The sequence below is a fragment of the Tamandua tetradactyla genome, chromosome 17 (assembly GCF_023851605.1).
Source record: "Tamandua tetradactyla isolate mTamTet1 chromosome 17, mTamTet1.pri, whole genome shotgun sequence".
NCBI lineage: Eukaryota > Metazoa > Chordata > Mammalia > Pilosa > Myrmecophagidae > Tamandua > Tamandua tetradactyla.
This window is the reverse complement of record NC_135343.1, coordinates 17,477,383-17,495,152: the sequence shown is the minus strand read 5'-3', so window position 1 is coordinate 17,495,152 and position 17,770 is coordinate 17,477,383. Positions and strand designations below refer to the sequence as shown.

Here is a 17,770-nt window from a genome sequence, read left to right as displayed (position 1 = left end):
GCCAGTATCTGCTGGTCTCAGAACCTAGAAATACACTTACAACTCCAACTGCTATAAGAACTCACAATCTAAGCTCCAGGTTTCTTATAAATATTTTCTAAAAGAGACCCTACTATATTTGTTCTTTTGTGTCTGGCTTATTTTACACAGCACAATGTCCCTAAGGTTCATTCACTTTGTTGCGTACCTCACAATTTCATTCCTTTTTTGTAGTCACACATTATATCATTTGTATTCATCACAGTTCACCATTCTGCTACTCAGTCATTGTGCCCTTCAGCCCCTTTCATCTGTTGGGTATCATGAGTAATATTCAAAATAAACAATCCGTGTCTCACAGTGTCCTCACTCAGTTGTACAGTTATCAGCACTCTCAATTCTAGACAGTTTTCGTTGGTCCAAAGAGACAAGGAACTAATAAATACTGCCTTACCACATATCAAATCTAAACCTTCTGTTATCTCCTGTCCCTCCCCCCCCACGATTATTAGCCTCTCTTATTGCTGTGGCACTGTTGATGTCTTCCTTTTAATTATAAGCCATAGCATGCAATATTAGTTTCCCCCTATACCCCTCTATTATTGACTCTCTGTATAAGATCAACCCATTGAAGTCATTCATGAAGGAACTTATTTATAATTAGAGAGTTGCTTGGTGGGATACATGACTCTATACGGCCACATTCAGTCATAGTCACCTTTGATATGGCAATGTTCTTTATTACCCCACTAATGAACTACAGTCACTTCTATCTGTTCCCTTACATTTAAGTTCAGTCTCATTGGGTAACCATTTTCCCATCTCCAGCGTCTGTATATGTCTAAATCCCTTGGGTATTTGTAAACCTCTGAGTTTCCCTTTATCAGCATCATAGTAGTGAGATCATACAGTATCCTGTGTCTGACTTAAACTCAGCATTATGTCCTCATAGTTCATCCATGTTGTCATATGCTTTGGGACCTTATTTCATCTTACTACTACATAATATTCTATTGTTATGTAATACCACACTTTGTTTATCCACTTGTCTGTTGATGGATACTTGGATTGTTTCCATTTCTTGACAGTTGTAAATAGTGCTGCTAGGAACATCAGTATGTAAATATCTGTTCACGTCACTGCTTTCAGCTCTTCTGGGTATATACTGAGTATTGGAATTGCTGGGTCATGGGGCAACTCGACCCTCAAACTGTTTTCCACAGTGCCTGTACCATTATACTTTCCCACCAGCAGTGAATGAGGGTTCCAATTTCTCCACATTCTCTCCAACACTTCTAGTTTTCTGTTTGTTTAATAGCAGCCATTCTTATAGGTATGAAATGATACCTCAATTTAGTCTTGATTTGCATTTCCCTTATAGCTAGTTTCCCTGTAACATCTCTTTATGTACTTTTTAGCCATTTGTATTTGCTCTTCAGAGAAATGGGTGTTCATATCCTTTGCCCATTTTATAATTGAATTGTTTGTTCTTTTGTTGTTGAGTTGAATAATTTCTTCATGTACGCAGGGTATCAAACATTTATCAGATTTGTGGTTTCCACATGTTTTCTCCCATTGAGTTGGCTGCCTCTTTACCTTTTTGAGAAAGAACTTTGAGGTACAGAAGCATTTGACTTTGAGTTCCCAGTTATCTGTTTTTCTTTTGTTGCTCAAACTTCAGGTGTATGGTCTAAGAAGCTACCTTCTATTACGAGGTCTTAAAGATGCTTCCCTATATTTTCTCCTATGAGTTTTACAGTACAAACTCTTTTATTTAGGTCTTTGATCCATTTTGAGTTAATTTTTGTTTAGAATGTGAGGTAGGCATCCTCTTTCATTCCTTTGGCTATGGCTATCCAGTTCTCCCAGCTGCAAAGACTGTTCTATCCCCAGATTTGGGGTCCTTGTCAGAAATCAATTGACCATAGGTCTGGTGGTCTATTTCTGAACTCTCATTATTTTTTTGTATGCTGTATGGCAGGGTCACATTTCATTGTTTTTTCCAATGCGAGTATCCCATTTTTACAGCACCATTTGTTGAATTTCTGTTTGTTTTGCTGTTTTTTTGTTTTGTTTGTTCATTGTTTTTTGGGAAGTGCATTATGAACTCTCAGTTTGATTCCACTGATCAACATGTGTCTATCTTTGTGCCAATACCAAGCTATTTTCGCCACTGTGGCTTTATAATAAGTTTTAAAGTCAGGAAGTGTAAGTTCTCCCACTTTGTTCTTCTTTTTTAGAATGTTTTTGGCTATTTGAAGGCCCTCTCCTTTCCAAATAAATTTATTAACTAGCTTTTCCAGGTCTTCAAAGTTGGTTCTTAGAATTTTGATTGGTATTTCATTGAATCTGTAGATCAGTTTGGGTAGAATTGACATCTTAACATTTAACCTTCCTAACCATGAACATGGAATGTTTTTCCATCTATTTAGATCTTCTTTGATGTCTTTTACCAATGTTTTGTAGTTTTCTGTGTACAAACCCTTTACATCAATGAGGTTTATTCCTAGATACTTGATTCTTTTAGTTGCTATTGTAAATGGAATTTTTTTTTTTGTTAATTGCCTTGTCAGTGAGGTCATTACTTGTTGTGCTGGTTTGAAGCTATTATGTACTCCAGAAAAGGCATGTCCTTATTCCTCGTATAGTATTTTTGGATGATTTTTTATTGTTTCCATAGAGATGTGTCTCCACCCATTCAAGATGGGTTTGCTTACTGGAGCCCTTTAAGAAGAAACCATTTTGAAAAGTGTTGACAGATTCCACACAACCAGGCACCTTTGGAAATGCATAAGGAAAACACCCCTGGGGAAGCCTTATGAAATGAGGAGAGAAAGCTAGCAGATGTCCCCATGTGCCCTTCCAGCTGAGAGAGAAACCCAAACTTCATTGGCCCTTTCTTTGGAATTAGCTGTCTTTCTCAGGATGCCTTAATTTGGACATTTTCATAGCCTTAGAACTGTAAACTTGCAACTTAATGAATTCCCATTTTAAAAGCCATTCCGTTTCTGGTATATTGCTTTCTGGCAGCTTATAAACTAAAACGCTTGTAGAAACGTTATGGAATTTTGCACATTAACTTTGTGTCCTGCCATTCGCAGAATTTGTTTATTAGCTCAAGTAGCTTAGTTGTAGATTTCTCAGGATTTCCCAAATATAGGATCATGTCTTCTGCAAATGATGAAAGTTTTACTACTTTATTTCTAATTTGAATGCCTTTCATTTCTTTTTCTTGCCTAATTGCTCTAGCTAGAACTTCTAACACAATGTTGAATAATAGTGGTGACGGTGGGCATCTTGTCTCGTTCCTGATCTTAAGGAGAAGGATTTCAGTCTCACCATTGAGTATGATGTTGGCTGTGGGTTTTTTATATATGCCCTTTATTATATTGAGGAATTTTCATTCGGTACCTACCTTTTGAAGTACTTTTTATCAGGAAAGTCTGCTGAATTTTATTGAATAGTGATTTTTCAATATCAATTGAGATGAACATGTGATTTTTCCCTTTTGATTTGTTAATGTATTGCATTACATGGATTGGTTTTCTTGTGTTGAATCATCCTTGCATTCCTGGAATACATCCCACTTGTTTGTGGTGTATATTGTTTTTAATGTGCTGTTGTATTTGATTTGCAAGTATTTTGTTGAGAATTTTTGCATCTATCTTCATTAGGGAGATTGGCCTTTAGTTTTCCTTTCTTGTAGTATTTTTATCTGGTTTTGGTATTAGAGTGATATTAGCTTCATAAAATGAGTTTGGATAAGTTCCATTTTCCTCAATTTTTTGAAAGAGTGTGAACAGGAATTATATTAGTTCTTTTTGGAATGTTTGATAAAATTCCCCTGTGATGCCATCTGAGGGCCCTGGGCTTTTCTTTGTAGGAAGGGTTTTGATGACTAATTGAATCTCTTGTGATTGTTTTGTGGAGGTCTTCTGTTATGTCTCTTGTCAGTATAGGTTATTCATGTATTTATATGAAATTTCCTATTTCATCCAAGTTGTCTCATTTGTTAGTGTATAGTTGTTTATAGTATCCTAATTTTTAAATTTTTATTTCTTCAATATCCATGCTGATGACCCTATTTCTGACTTTATTTGCATCCTCTCTCTTTATTTCTTTGTCAGCCTAGCGAAGGTCCATCAATTTTATTGATTTTCTCAAAGTACTGACTTTTGGTTTTATTGATTGTCTCTATTTATTTTTGTGCTTCAATTCATTTATTTCTGCTTTAATCTTTGTTATTTCTCTTTTTTTGTTTGCTTTGAGGTTAGTTTGCTGTTCTCTTGTTCTTAACAGGTGAGCAGTTAAGTTCTCAATTTTTATTCTTTCTTGTTTTTTAATATAGGCATTTAGTGCGATAAATTTCCCTCTCAGCACTGCCTTTGCCTCATCTCAAAAGCTTTTGTCTCCAGAGATTTACTGATTTCTCTTGCAATTTCTTCTTTGACCCACTGATTGTTTAAGACTGTGTTATTTAAGCTCCATATATTTTGAAAGTTCTGGGCTTTGGTGGTTGTTGATTTCCACTTTCATTCCATTGTGGTCAGAGAACATGCTTTGAATTATCTCAATCTTTCAAAATTTATTAAGACCTGTTTTGTCCCTCTGTATATGCTCTATCCTGGAGACTGTTCTAGGACACTAAGAAGAATGTATATCCTGATGTTTGGAGGTATAACAACTTATATATGTCATATATGTCTCTTAAGTCTAATTCATTTATCACATTGTTTAGGTTCTTAACCTCCTCTATCTGGTTGTCTAAGAAAAGAGTGGTATATTGAATTCTGCTGTTATTGTTGAAACTTGTATTGCTCCCTTCAGTTTTGCCAATGTTTGCCTCATCTATTTTGGAGCTCCTTGATTGGGAACATAAACATTCAAAGTTATTACTGTAAAGGCAGTTCTTGAATCTACTATTTTATCCTTTTAGTTTTTATTTGTCAGATCTGTATATTCTTTTCCCTCTCTTTTTATCTTTTAAGTTGCCCTTTCTGATACTGTTCAATTCTGTGTCCTCCTCCAGACCTCCCTGTCCTGTCTTTTTTTTTTTAATTTTTCTTTCTCAACAGGTAGAACACTCTTTAGAATTCCTTATAGACCAGACCTCTTGTTGACAAATTCGGCCAGCCTTTGTTTATCTGAGAAAAATTTAATCTCCCCCTCAGATTTGAAGGACAGTTTGGCCGGATTAAGAATTCTTGGCTAGAAGTCTTTCTCGTTCAGTATCTTAAATATTTCATACTGCTGCTTTCTTACCTCCATGGTATCTACAGAGTAGTCTGAGCTCGGTTTTATGTGGTTTCCCTTGTATGTAATGGATCGTTTTTCTCTTACTGCTTTCAGGCCTTTTTGCTTCTCTTCAGCAGTTGTCACTCTGATAAGTGTGTAGCTTGGAGTATGTCTGTTTAGATTTATTCTGTTTGGGGTTTGTTGAGTTCCTTTGATTTGCATATTTATGTCTTTTATAAGCTTTGGGAAATTTTCCCCCATTATCTCTTCCACTAACTTTCCTAGCCTTTTTTTCTTCTCCTGGGACACCTATGATTCTTATATTTGTGCTCTTTGTGTTGTGCATCCTTTCTCTGAAATCCTATTCCTTTTTTCCATCTTTTTTGCCTTTGTTCTTTTGTGCACTTGAGTCCAGTCCTCCTGCCTTCTAGCTTGTGTATTTGTTCTTTCAGGTTTTCAGAGCTGCTGTTGTGTGTCTCTAGTATATTTTTCATTTGGTCTATAGTATCTTTCATTTCTGTGAGATCTGCTATTTTTCTATTTATTCTTTAAAATTTTTCTTTATGCTTCTCCAGTGTCTTCTTGATAGCCTTTATGCTATTATGAATGTCCTTGATTTGTTGTTCTAAATTCCATGTCCCCTCCAGTGTTTTAATTTGGTCATTGGTTGGGCTATATCTGCCTGAATCTTTATGTGCTTTGTGATTTTCTATTATGTTTGTGCCATACCTTTATCTTGATGAAGTTATTTTGCAAGCTGATTTCCTTGACTCATCCAAGGTTTTGTATTTGCTTAGATTTACCTTGAAGGTCCCCTTTGGTTCCTGGTTTGTCAGTAATTACTCGCCAAAAGCAAGAACCAGATCTCATGGAGATGATGCTATTCAACTTGAGGCTTCCCAGTAGGGCTCTTGAGCCACGTCTTCTTCTCAGCCCCGCCTCTCTTGGACTGCATCACCAGCTGAACAAGATGATGCAGAGTGGGTCCGCTAGCCTTGGCCCCTGGCGGGATGGTTAGTATTGGTGCCTATCAGGGCTGCTATTCTCAGCATCTCAAGAGGTAGGGGTGGCTTTTCTCACTGTGGGGCAACTTTTCTTTGCACCTGGCAGGAAGGCTATTCTTGCTCGTGGCCAGGTGGTTGTTTGTGGTGCCTGGCAGAGCAGCTGGACCCAGTGGGCTGCGTGGGACTTCTCATTCTTTCCAGGATCCAGCCTGCTGTGCCTGTGGGGGAGGGTCACCAGCTACTACGGCCTGAGAAACTTACATTTCTGTGCTGGATCTTGGCCATTCCACCATTCCAGTGTGGTGTAGGATATGTTTTCAGTCACTGAGGTTCCCCAAACAATTGTTTCATACAGTTCCTAGCTATTTACTTGCTGCCCCTAGAGGACAAACTAAATTCCTCCCCTGTACACCTAATATTTTGTATACTGATCTTGTATCCTGCAATCTTGCTATGCTCAGTAATTTTAATAGTTTTACTAATTAGAAAACTGAAGCTTAAATTAAGAAACTTGCCCCAAAGCAGATGCCTAGTAAGGGGCAGAACTGATGTTCAAATGTAGAACTCTACCTCTGAAGTCTGTGCTCTTTGACTTGATAGCATACTACCTTCTTGGGAGGAAGTGGCTGTACCACCACCATCACAGTCCCCCACCAGTCACTGGGATATTCTTTCTTCTCTGTCTTACTACATTAACACTATAAAGGGGTAGGTATTTTAACCAAAATAAATAATGTGAAGAAGGAAAGTTACCAGCCATGAGAGACCTACATTTAAAGTATTGTGATATTTCTAGACCATTGCTATGGTCTAGAAGCAATGAAAACACATCCTACACCACACTGGAATGGTGGAACGGCCAAGATCCAGCACAGAAATGTAAGTTTCTCAGGTCGTAGTGGCTGGTGACCCTCCCCCACAGGCACAGAAACTCCATTGTGAATGATTTTTTAAAAAAATCTATCACCAGGAGGCAGTCCATAAAAATAAACTTTTCATAATCACTGGATATTCTGGTTTGCTCATTAAGAGATATACTATAAGGTGAGTGCATGGGTGCAACTGTGATGTTCTTCAGCTGCCTGCCTCATCCATTCCAGATGCCCCTAGTCACTACTCAACCTTGAATTTACACACAGGTGAAAGAAAAGGCCTAAATCTAATAAGCTCATTTCAAAGTCAGGGACTTAGTGTACTCAGTTCAGAAAGGATTTGAAATAATCTATTATATGCACAGATAATACCAAGGGTTAAAGTGAGAATCTTCCACTCTGAAGAGCAGGCAAAAAGAGACATTCCAAATACATAAATGTATTTAAGACGGTATACTATTCTATTTTGAAAATAGATTTTAAGGACATTTATATAGGATAGCTAACAGATTTTATTGAGATATCAATGTGTTTATTCAGGTAACACAGGCATCAAAGAATGGGTTGGAAAAGTTCTCTAATCTGTTTTGTTAGTTTATAATTGGTTTTATTTCTTTTTTAAATGCTTGATAGATCTCACCAAGAGTTTTCTTTGTTGGAAGGTTTTGTTTTATAATTATTATTATTTTTTAATCAGGGAAAAAATTAACAAAATAATAAAAATCATATACAGTGCCTGACAGTACATTCCCTAGCTAATAATACAAAACTTATTTCTTTAATTCTGAGGTGGTTTCACACTTATATACAGTAGAGTATCATTTCATCTATTGTCTTGTCCCTAGATTCTTACTGAATTTGCAGTTCTTGAGCTTGAAGCACTATTACTTTTCAAGAGTTTTAGTCGTATTACTCAGGGTGCATTTTCCCGTGAGATACACAAATTCCTTTTAAAATTGAAGAGTGACTTTCAGTGATTAAAGGACTGAATAGAGATGTTTGAAAAAGAATATAGTGTCGCTTAGTTATTCATAATCTATAAAAAGTGAAAATGCTTTGAAAATTGTAGGTACTATAAAAATTATAAGGTATAAAGAAATTATTAATAATTTTTAAAGTGGTTTAAATGAGAATTGGAGCATTTCTAAAAGCATTTATTCCAGAGAGACTGGAAACCCAGACTTAGACTTTTCATTGATTTCCATAATGTTGGAGACAAAGGTCTCAGACAACTCCCCCTTCCCCCTGCCACCAGCTCCCCTACCCAATTCCATTTTCTTCTTGCTAATAAGTATTTCATTGTAGTTATGGGATTAGGTAGGATGTAAGAAAATTCCTTTTTTGGCCTAATTTCTGTTTGAAAGTTGGCTAAACTAAGTTCCAGTTAAAGTGTCTGTGTTGGGATGTATTTTTGAATGGTGGGAGTTTTTGTTTGTTTGTTTTTACTTTAGTAGAGAAAGAAAAGTAGTAGTCTTTTTTTCTTTCATAGATGAGTTTCCAGAAATACTTCATTATTCACATTTATTTTTGCTGAGATTCATACCCAATTGCTTGTGAAATTCTATTTGGATTATTTAGGACTGTTGGTTATCCAGGATGTTACCTCACCACAACAAATTATCCCTGCTTGTTTGCTTTGACACTGGGTCATCATTTCATAGAATGTGATTTCATGAACTGGGAATCTATAAAAAATTAAGCTATAGAAATTAATGCCTTTAACTAGTAAAAGTTAACAGACCATGATTAACAGCACTGAATTATATATTTGAACATGGTTAAAAGGGAGAAATATTAGGTTGTATGTGTGTTACTAGAATAAAATTAAAAAAAAAAATCCATGAGGCTATACAATGTAAACAGTAAACCCTAAGGTAAACCGTGGGTTGTATTTAATAGTACAAGTATAAAAATGTGCTTTCATCAATTGTAGCAAATGTACCACACTGTGGTATATGGGAACCCTGTTATTTTATGCATGATTAGAAATTTTTTTTTCAAGTTTCAAATAGTATGCTGCTTTGTAAAAAGATTGTTACTTCAGTCAAACATCAGGAACCTTGCCTTCAAATACTGACTTCAGGAGTTTATACTTGGGAAGTATTTTTACTTTTTGGGAAATCACTGTGTTTTATATTATGTGTTTTTAACTTAAATCCCCACTATATATTTTTTTAAGAAACGGGTAAAAGTAGAGTTTAGAATATTCTTTAATTCAGACTCTATTATAATATACCATGGATTTGCTGCTTATCAAGTATTTTTACATCTATTCTTATTTATTTCTGTTAGTAACCTCTTGAATGTAAATATAATTTACATTTTACAGGTGAGGAAACTGAACTACAGATTGATAAAGGGCAAAAGAGTTAGCAGATCAGAATTCACGTCCAATTCATCTAATCTTAAATCTCATGCTATTTCCAGCAAACCCTGCTGCCTTTTTACTTCACTATTTTTTAAATATAGTTATAGGTGTTACCAGGAAGTTCAACTGCCTATATTTCTAACAGTCTTAATTTTACCTTTAACTTTGTTTATTCATTTGGCAAGGAAGAAGACAATAGCAAAAACTTCTGAACAAGACTGAATTTATATAGTGGTCTCAGATTTATCTATTTTCACCTGTTTTTCAGCATTAAGGATTTTCCCCAAATCCTATTAATATTGTATTAAAGTTGGAATACAACTCAAAGATCTCAAAGATCTAGTTCAAATCTTTATATTCTAGGAGGAACCCAAGGCTCAAAGATAAACTGTAACCAAGAAGTTAGGATTTACGGGATAATTATGACTACTGAATTATTATATAGATATTCTTTTTACTTAACTGCAATTAGAGGAATACACCCAAAACCTTTGAATTGTAATCTAGTTTGCATAGCCTTTATCTTGTGTCCTTGTGATTAACCTTCACTTGTACTGTTTATCTAGTTTTTCGACTTAAGAATCTTGTGATCACGAAAGACAGTTCCTAATGTTTATTAATGAAGGGCCCAGAAGTAACCCCCTCCAATTCCAAAGTTATCTTGATAACTGAAACGACTCAACCAAAATGAGTCCTCTTGACATGTGCAGTAGCTTAGACTTTAACCTGTAAGTCGCCTATACCTCATTATAATACTAAAAATAATGCCCATCATCATATTAAGGCTGCCATTTTCTTACATACAGTCTGTGACTAAGCATGTAATCAATCTGTGCATGCTCAATAATTGAATCACCTCTAATTACATCATCGGGGGCTATTTTTCTCTTTATCCTAAAACCTGCCCATCTTTTAATGCTATAAAACTAGTAGAATTACTGTACTTTGGGGAGATACATTTTTGGGCCAATAGGCCACCTGATATCCTGCTTTGCACCTAGCAATAAACTTTGAAACCCCAGTATCTCAGAAATTGATCATTTGTGTTCATTGGGCAAAAGAATCCACTGCCTTGGTCTGGTACCAAAGCCAGCCAATTGGTTCTTTGTGGGCCCTAGAATTCTTTCCATGTTTTTTAATTAAGATAGCGGACTGCCATATCTCTTTTGAATTTCCGGTCTTCAACTTTTTAAACATGTTGAAATTCAGTATGAATAAATTTGTCTCAAATGTAACTGGTCAGCTTTTTTTGAGAGAGCATTCTGTATGAGTGGGAGCTTTCAGGGGTTAAACTAGTCTTTGTTTTGCTACTTTGTAAAAAAGTAGCAAGACTCTTTTTGAGCTTGAAATCACAGCAGATGGCAGTAAATAGTGACTGAGAAATTACCCTTGGGTTATGAAATATATGATATTCTTATTAATTCATATGTTTGAAAAAATATGAAATTTCTTCATATTAAATGTGAATGAAGAAAGGGAAGAATCTTTCCACTGCCTCTGCCATTCTATCCTGTGGCTATGACCTTGTTTAAGCAGTGGGCTTAGTTTTATAGAAGTATAGTGGTATGGCCAAGAAGGAAAGAGTTTGAAGGTAGAGCTTGATTTCCTGCTTTCTGATTTTGCTTTCTTTTAGCTGTGAAGCATGTGCTCCAAAGGTAATTTTTGAGTAGAGGTATTTGTGCTTGGTCCTTTTGTGCATGAGATTTTTACCTTTGCCCACTCCCCTTGGTAACATAAGCTAGATGTCAGTTAAGAGGGACACTTTCTTTCCTCCAACAGTAGAATTTAGAGATCTGCTTTTACATTAATAGCATAGGTACATACAGTACAGGCATAAAGAAAAGTATTATTAACTTATAAAAATTCTAAACACAGAATCATAAGTTGAAAGCTCATAAAGGAAGGTATGATCATTCACTTTACAAATGAATTCTTTGTACTATAAAAATTTCATTTCATCATTCCTTTACCTAGTGAGTTCCCTTGTTGCAATTAAAATAAGTGTAAACTGGAATTTTTTTTATTTTTATTTATTTATTTTTTTGCATGGACAGGCACTGGGAATCGAACCTGGGTCCCTAGCATGGCAGGTGAAAATTCTGCCACATCACCCGCCCTAAACTGGAATTTGGCTTATAAAAATTTGAACAGATTTCATGAATTTTTATTCATCCATTACAAATAAAGTGAATCATCTGTGTATTCAAAGACCTAGTTGGTTGTCATTTGGAAACGGTAGAGGCTTCACCATATGCTCTTGGTATAGCTTGTTTTATGTGCCAGAAAATTGTTTTATCCTTTGTAATTTAAAAATATGTCTGTTCAACAGATAAATATGACTTACTATGTTGTTAGGACTGTCCCTTCATGTAGATTCAGGTTTTCTTTACCTTGGATAAGTGGCAGGTGTTCTCCTTGAATGAAACCAGGCTGGAAGTTACTATGTCCAGCATCATGATTAACAGCATTGCTCCGGAAACCTACTGTATTCAGGTCATGCAAATGTATGTAGAAAACTTGGAGAAATGAGAGTCAATTACATGAAAGCTTTCTTTCTCTCTTTTTTAAAACAAGCTTTAAGCTTAGAGCTTGAAAAACAGTGCTTTAACCACGAAAACCCATTTGTTAAAACTCATGTCTCTACAAAATATGTGGGTCTCCATGCTGCTTTACATAGGAGATGGATATGGCAAGTAGTGATGTGGGAGGAGAAAGAGGATTCAAATATATTTCAGCCATTTTGCAGGATAAGGCAAAGCAAAGAAGATAGCCATGCTGTGTGTCTCAAAGGGCCCTTGTGTGGGTATTTCATCTTGAAAGGGGATTAGCATTGGAAGTCTGTGATCATGTCAGACTTTGTAATTGAAGGTGGCTGTTGAAAATAATTCTTCACATAACTGGATTCTAGCAGTCTTGTTGATGATGAGGTAAGTGGAATGAATAGGAAATGATCTGTTTGTCATCGCTTGGGCCACAAAGTGAAAGAACTTAGTATCTGGGGAATGGAGAGTTTTAAAAAGCTTCAACATTGAGAAATGTTTGATAATTCATATCTAAGAGGTTTTTTGTGAAAATTATGGAAGGAATATATGTACGAGAATATGCACCATTGAATTTTTGCTTTTAATGTTTTCCCTCACGATAGTGAGTTAAAATAGAATCTTTTGATTACTCTAGAAGCCACAGGTCATATAATGATTTCTGCCAGATCTTAAGCTTAGGTAACCTAGTACATACCTCATATAAACAATCTTATTCGGTGAACTTGCTTGTCCTGTTGCTTATACGTCTATCCTTTGAAATCAAGTTGTAGACCTTTTAGGGGAAGTTGATAGACAATCATAACTGTTCATTTGTAGATGAACACAATTCTCACATTATTTTTGTTTATTATAAATGTTGTACTATATAAATTCAACTGGACTTGCAGGTGAAAAAGATACACTGTGATTGGCTGCCAGAGAACATTTATTATATCTGTAATCTTATGCTGCTAGTCAATGGACACTTCCACAAGGCAGTCTCTGAGTGATATGCAGCTTTTGGAAAACAACAAAGTGAACAGGAAATATTTTTCTTAGGGAATTTTATTTGCTCATCCAAGGCAATAGAGAAACATTAAATGATTTGTGGTGGATTTTATTTTCCTGGACCACCTTCTGCAACCTGAAATTCAATTGGTTATTGTGCTAAGGGATGGGTGCACTGACCTTGTCAAAAGAGTGAGCAAGGAGTTTATTTGATTTTGGTTTGCTAGTTCTCAATACTCATGTATATCTGGATCTCTAACCTTGGCGTTTTGTAACTCTATAATCCTAGGCAATCATTCACTATGAAAATACTTGTATTTCTCTTTTTTTCTTTGTATTTGTTCATTTGAAAAGCCATTAAAAAGGAATTGCTGCGTGCATGTGATTGTAGCTATCAATAGTAATTAAATTAACTGCTAAGATAAAACTTTTCTTTTTGGACCCTGCTAATTTCACATATCAACTGAAAAAAAATTTTTTTTCTGTTCAGAGTTCTGACTTTACTAATTGGTAGCTTACTCTGTGGGTTATGGTGGATTCCTTAGGGACACCATTTGATGGAATAATTTTTGACATTTTAATTTTACAGGAAACAATTCAGGGAAATGGCTTAGACATGTGCCTGTAGTGCAGTCTTCTCTATGCACTATGATTTTGCTATGATTTTGGTACTCAGTGCAGGGAATGCCTTTGAAAGTTAGCAGCACTTTGAAACTCTGTGATCCATTTAACAGAACAGTTCAACCTTCTTGGCAGGTGTTTTCATAGGCGCTTCACCTAAAAATCTCTTATACAGTTGACAGGATTTTTTCTATAAATATTAGGATTTGGGAGGTAATGTAGGAAATTCTAATCTTCGTGACAAAACATACAGCTTTCCAGAAGGATAATAAATTTTGCTGCAAATGTATAAATTTTATGCCTCTTTATTCCTCCTTTAATTGTTATAATATACATCTTTCCAAGTTGAAAGTATTATTTGCTTTAAAAATCGACCCCCATCACTTAGCAATTTTCTGTGCTGTTGTCTATCTTTATAAAATGGAAAATTACATTTTTAAATAGTGAAGTGAAAGCTTAAAGCAAATACAGAGTGTATACACACACGAGCATTTATGCCCATTTATTTCTGAAAAATGATCTTAGAAATGCTCTTCTCCATGTATATTGGGGAATATTTAAGTAGCCAAATAGGGAATGAAATAGATTTTTGAAAAGTATTTTGCAACAGAAGCCTGATTTCTGCCCCTGGGAAATAGGATGAAAGAAAAGGAAAGAGTAACTGTCAGGTTCTTCTTTTTGTGTGCTTGTGTTTCTAATATGTGAGATTGTACTTTTTTAACCACTAGGTAAAAATTAGAACTTAATATTCTTAAGCTTTCCCATGGTGATAATGATTTATTCCTAGTGAGGAAAACACATTCATTTTACTACCAGCTTATCTTCTGAGAGTAGGGTGGGTAATTGTATTGGCAAAGTAGACTTGTTTAGTGTTTTGGTTACATTGTTATTTCTTTGCAAGCCATTATTAGTTTATATCTTATGTATCTTAGTGAAGAAATAATTTTAATAGACTTGTCAGTCGTGTACACATGCATGCATGCACATACATACATTTCAGCAAACCTTTGTCTTCTTTTCCCTCTTTGTTTGCTCCCTTAAATATAGCAGAATGGTTAAATATTTCATATTGTTGTGTATAAGGATGCCTATGACTATAAATAATTCATCTTGTCTTATGAAGAGTAATGATTTAAATCATCTAATCGTACATATAAAATTGTTCAGAAAGAAGAAGCACCACTATTCTGTTTGCCTTTTAGATGAAAAAAAGAAAAACTTAACACAGCATAGCGCATGCTTGGATTTGTATTCTAACATCTTTGTTTTTTAACTTTCATATGAAAATTATGTTGGAATATGATGCTAAGTGTATGATGTACTGCATTAACATTATTTTAGAGATTATAATTTTACTTGTAATTGTCCTAAGTTTGAGTTCTAGAAAACCTGAAATTAACAAGAAATTCATTGGAGCTCTTTAATATAGAATGTCATACTTTTGGAACATTAAGAGACATTTAAAATTTACCTGGGAATGGAGATTTCTCGTACTTAAGACAAATGGGGAAAATAAAATAATTTAAAAAGTTCTTTCAGCCATTGTGTACAGTTACTGTTGGGGGTGATTGCCAGCACTGGGGGGTCTGGAAGACTGTAGTTTAAATTCATCTGGATTAGATTATTTTGTTGATTTTCTTTACACATGGTGTTAAGTACATATTAAATAATAGCTATAACTTTCTTTTCCTCTCTGACCTTTAGGAATCTCAAGAAAATGTCTCTTTCTTCTAATTTGTGTTATTTTTCTATTTGTTCTAATTTTTAAGACTATGTGCTTATAATTTTAATTTCATTTTAGCACTGAGATTGTTGTGATAAGATGTATTTGCCAAAAATAAGGCTGAGCAGTTTGGATTTAAAATTGCCAGGGATACCAAAAGAGATATTAGAGGATTTTTGAGAGTTGACTAAATATTGATTTATCTTTAAGTTTCATAGAATGTTCAGCGATTTTATTAGAATGAGTGTAGTCTTTTGTGCTTTGGTTTAATCAAAGAGGTTGCAACGTGTGTCAAGTGCCAGTTAGAATTTAGATGCCCTAATTTGCCCTCTTGCTTTTTTTGTTGAGTGAAAAATCTGATGACTTCTAATATGACTGTGCAGTGACCACTGGGAATTATACTTTTGTCTAGCTTGTTCTAGTCCTGCTTGTATTTCAGTTGCAGTGTGTACCAAATCTGATTCCAATGCAAGGCTTGTCTGTTTCTTGTGTCTTTTAACCATTTGCATGATTTTGTGCAATGAACGTACCTTTAAAACAGCATTATGCTTTTTTTTAAATTAGGCAGATACCTAGGACAAGGTTTTCTTTTCAGATTTTATTGACATATATTCGTTTATCATATATCTGTCCAAATTATATAATCAGTTTCCCACAGTATCATCACTTAGTTGTGCAGTCATCATCACACTCACTTTTAGACCATTTTCATTGCTCCAGAAAGAAAATTATTGATATCCACACAAAAAAGAAAACCCCAAACACCCCATATTCCTTATCACCCCCTATTATTGACACCTAATATTTATATGGTACGCTAGTTACTGTTGATAAAAGAATTTTAAGGTATTGCTGTTAATTATACTCCATAGCTTGCAATAGGTATTTCCCCCCACATACCACTACTATTAACTCTTTGTACCAGTGTTATACATTTGTACCAGTTCGTGCAAGTACTTATTTAAATTTGTAGTAATGATTGGTGACAGACATGACTCTGCACAGCCCCTTTCAACCAAAACTGCCTATAATACAGCCCTATTCCTTATACTCCCACTAATGAACTACCCTCACCACAAATTTGTTTCCAAACATTTTAAGTTTAACCCTATTATATATTCTGAGCATATTAGATTAACACTCCTCCTTCTCTAACTTCTTTTTCTAGGAATCCTGTGTTCTAAATCTTAGAAGTCTGGGTGTACATATTCTAGTTAGTTCATATTAGTGAAATCATACATCCTTTTGTGTGTCACTTACTTCACTCAGCATTAAATCCTCCAGGTTCATCCTTTACTTTTCTCTTCTCCCTCTGGGACACTAATCATTCTTATGTTTATGTACTTCATGTTGTCCCTCATTTCCCTGCGATCCATCCCTCAAAGTTTTCCGTCTTTTTCACCGTTTGTTCGTATGTGTGTTCGAATTCAGTTGCTCTGTCCTCTAGTAGGTTTAGTCTTTCTTCTGCCTCCTCAAATCTGCTGTTGTTTGTTTCTAGTATTTTTTAACTTGTTCTACAGTATCTTTCATTTCTGTAAGATCTTCAAATTTTTCTTTATGCTCTTCTAGTGTTTTCTTGATATCCTTTGTCTCTTTAGCCAATTGTTTGAAATTACTTAGGAGATTGTATGAACATCTTTGATTAATGGTTCCAAATTCTGTGTCTCCTCTGACTTTTTATTTTGATCATTTGGCTTGGCCATATCTTCTTTCTTCTTCATGTGGTTTGTGATTTTTTTATTGTTGGTTTCTTGGTATTTGATTATCTTGATAAGGTTATTTGAAAGTTCGTTTCCCTTGCTCATGTAATATTTTGGTTTTGCTTGGGTTTGCATTGAAGGTCTCCTTTGACATTTGGTTTGTCAGTAATTCTCAGCCAGACCAAGATTGGGGCCTATCTCAAAGGGAACATCCCTTTTAAAAAAGTCTTTAGGAGGCTGGGCAGAGAAGAAGCTTGCCAGTCTGCACTTTCATCTTCCTAGCAGATGGTGCTTTGGGTCACCCCTTCCCCACAGCTTTGCCTCTCCCCGACTGTGGCAGCCCCGCTGGGCAGGGTCAGACCAGGTGAAAATCCAGTCAAGGCCGCAGATCTCCATGCGTGCCAGAAGCCACCAGCTCTAGGAGTGGGGCACATGCACCACCGTGAAGTCTCCGGTGTGGAAAGACTCCTATCTGTGGGACTGGGAGATCTGACTTCACCAGATAGCAGCTGGTACCTGAGTGTTCTTCCTGTCTCTGGCCAGGGTGGGGGAAGGGCACCTGGTGTTACAGTGCAGCTCCCGCACGCCCCCACCACTCTGTGCATGCATGTAGTGAGCATCCTGAGAACCTATACAGATAGGATCAAGGCAGCATTATGCTTCTTATATGTGAAGAAATATACTCATTTTTACTACAAACATGAACACAAATTGCTATTTATCCATGTTAATGAAAAA

General features: G+C 35.6%; 1 protein-coding gene across 3 annotated transcripts in view; it reads left to right on the top strand.

The window, feature by feature from the left end:
* The window catches only part of SRBD1 (S1 RNA binding domain 1), a 280,304-nt gene that overhangs the window by 127,001 nt on the left and 135,533 nt on the right, over positions 1–17,770 (top strand). The gene's annotated exons all lie outside the window — the stretch shown is intronic.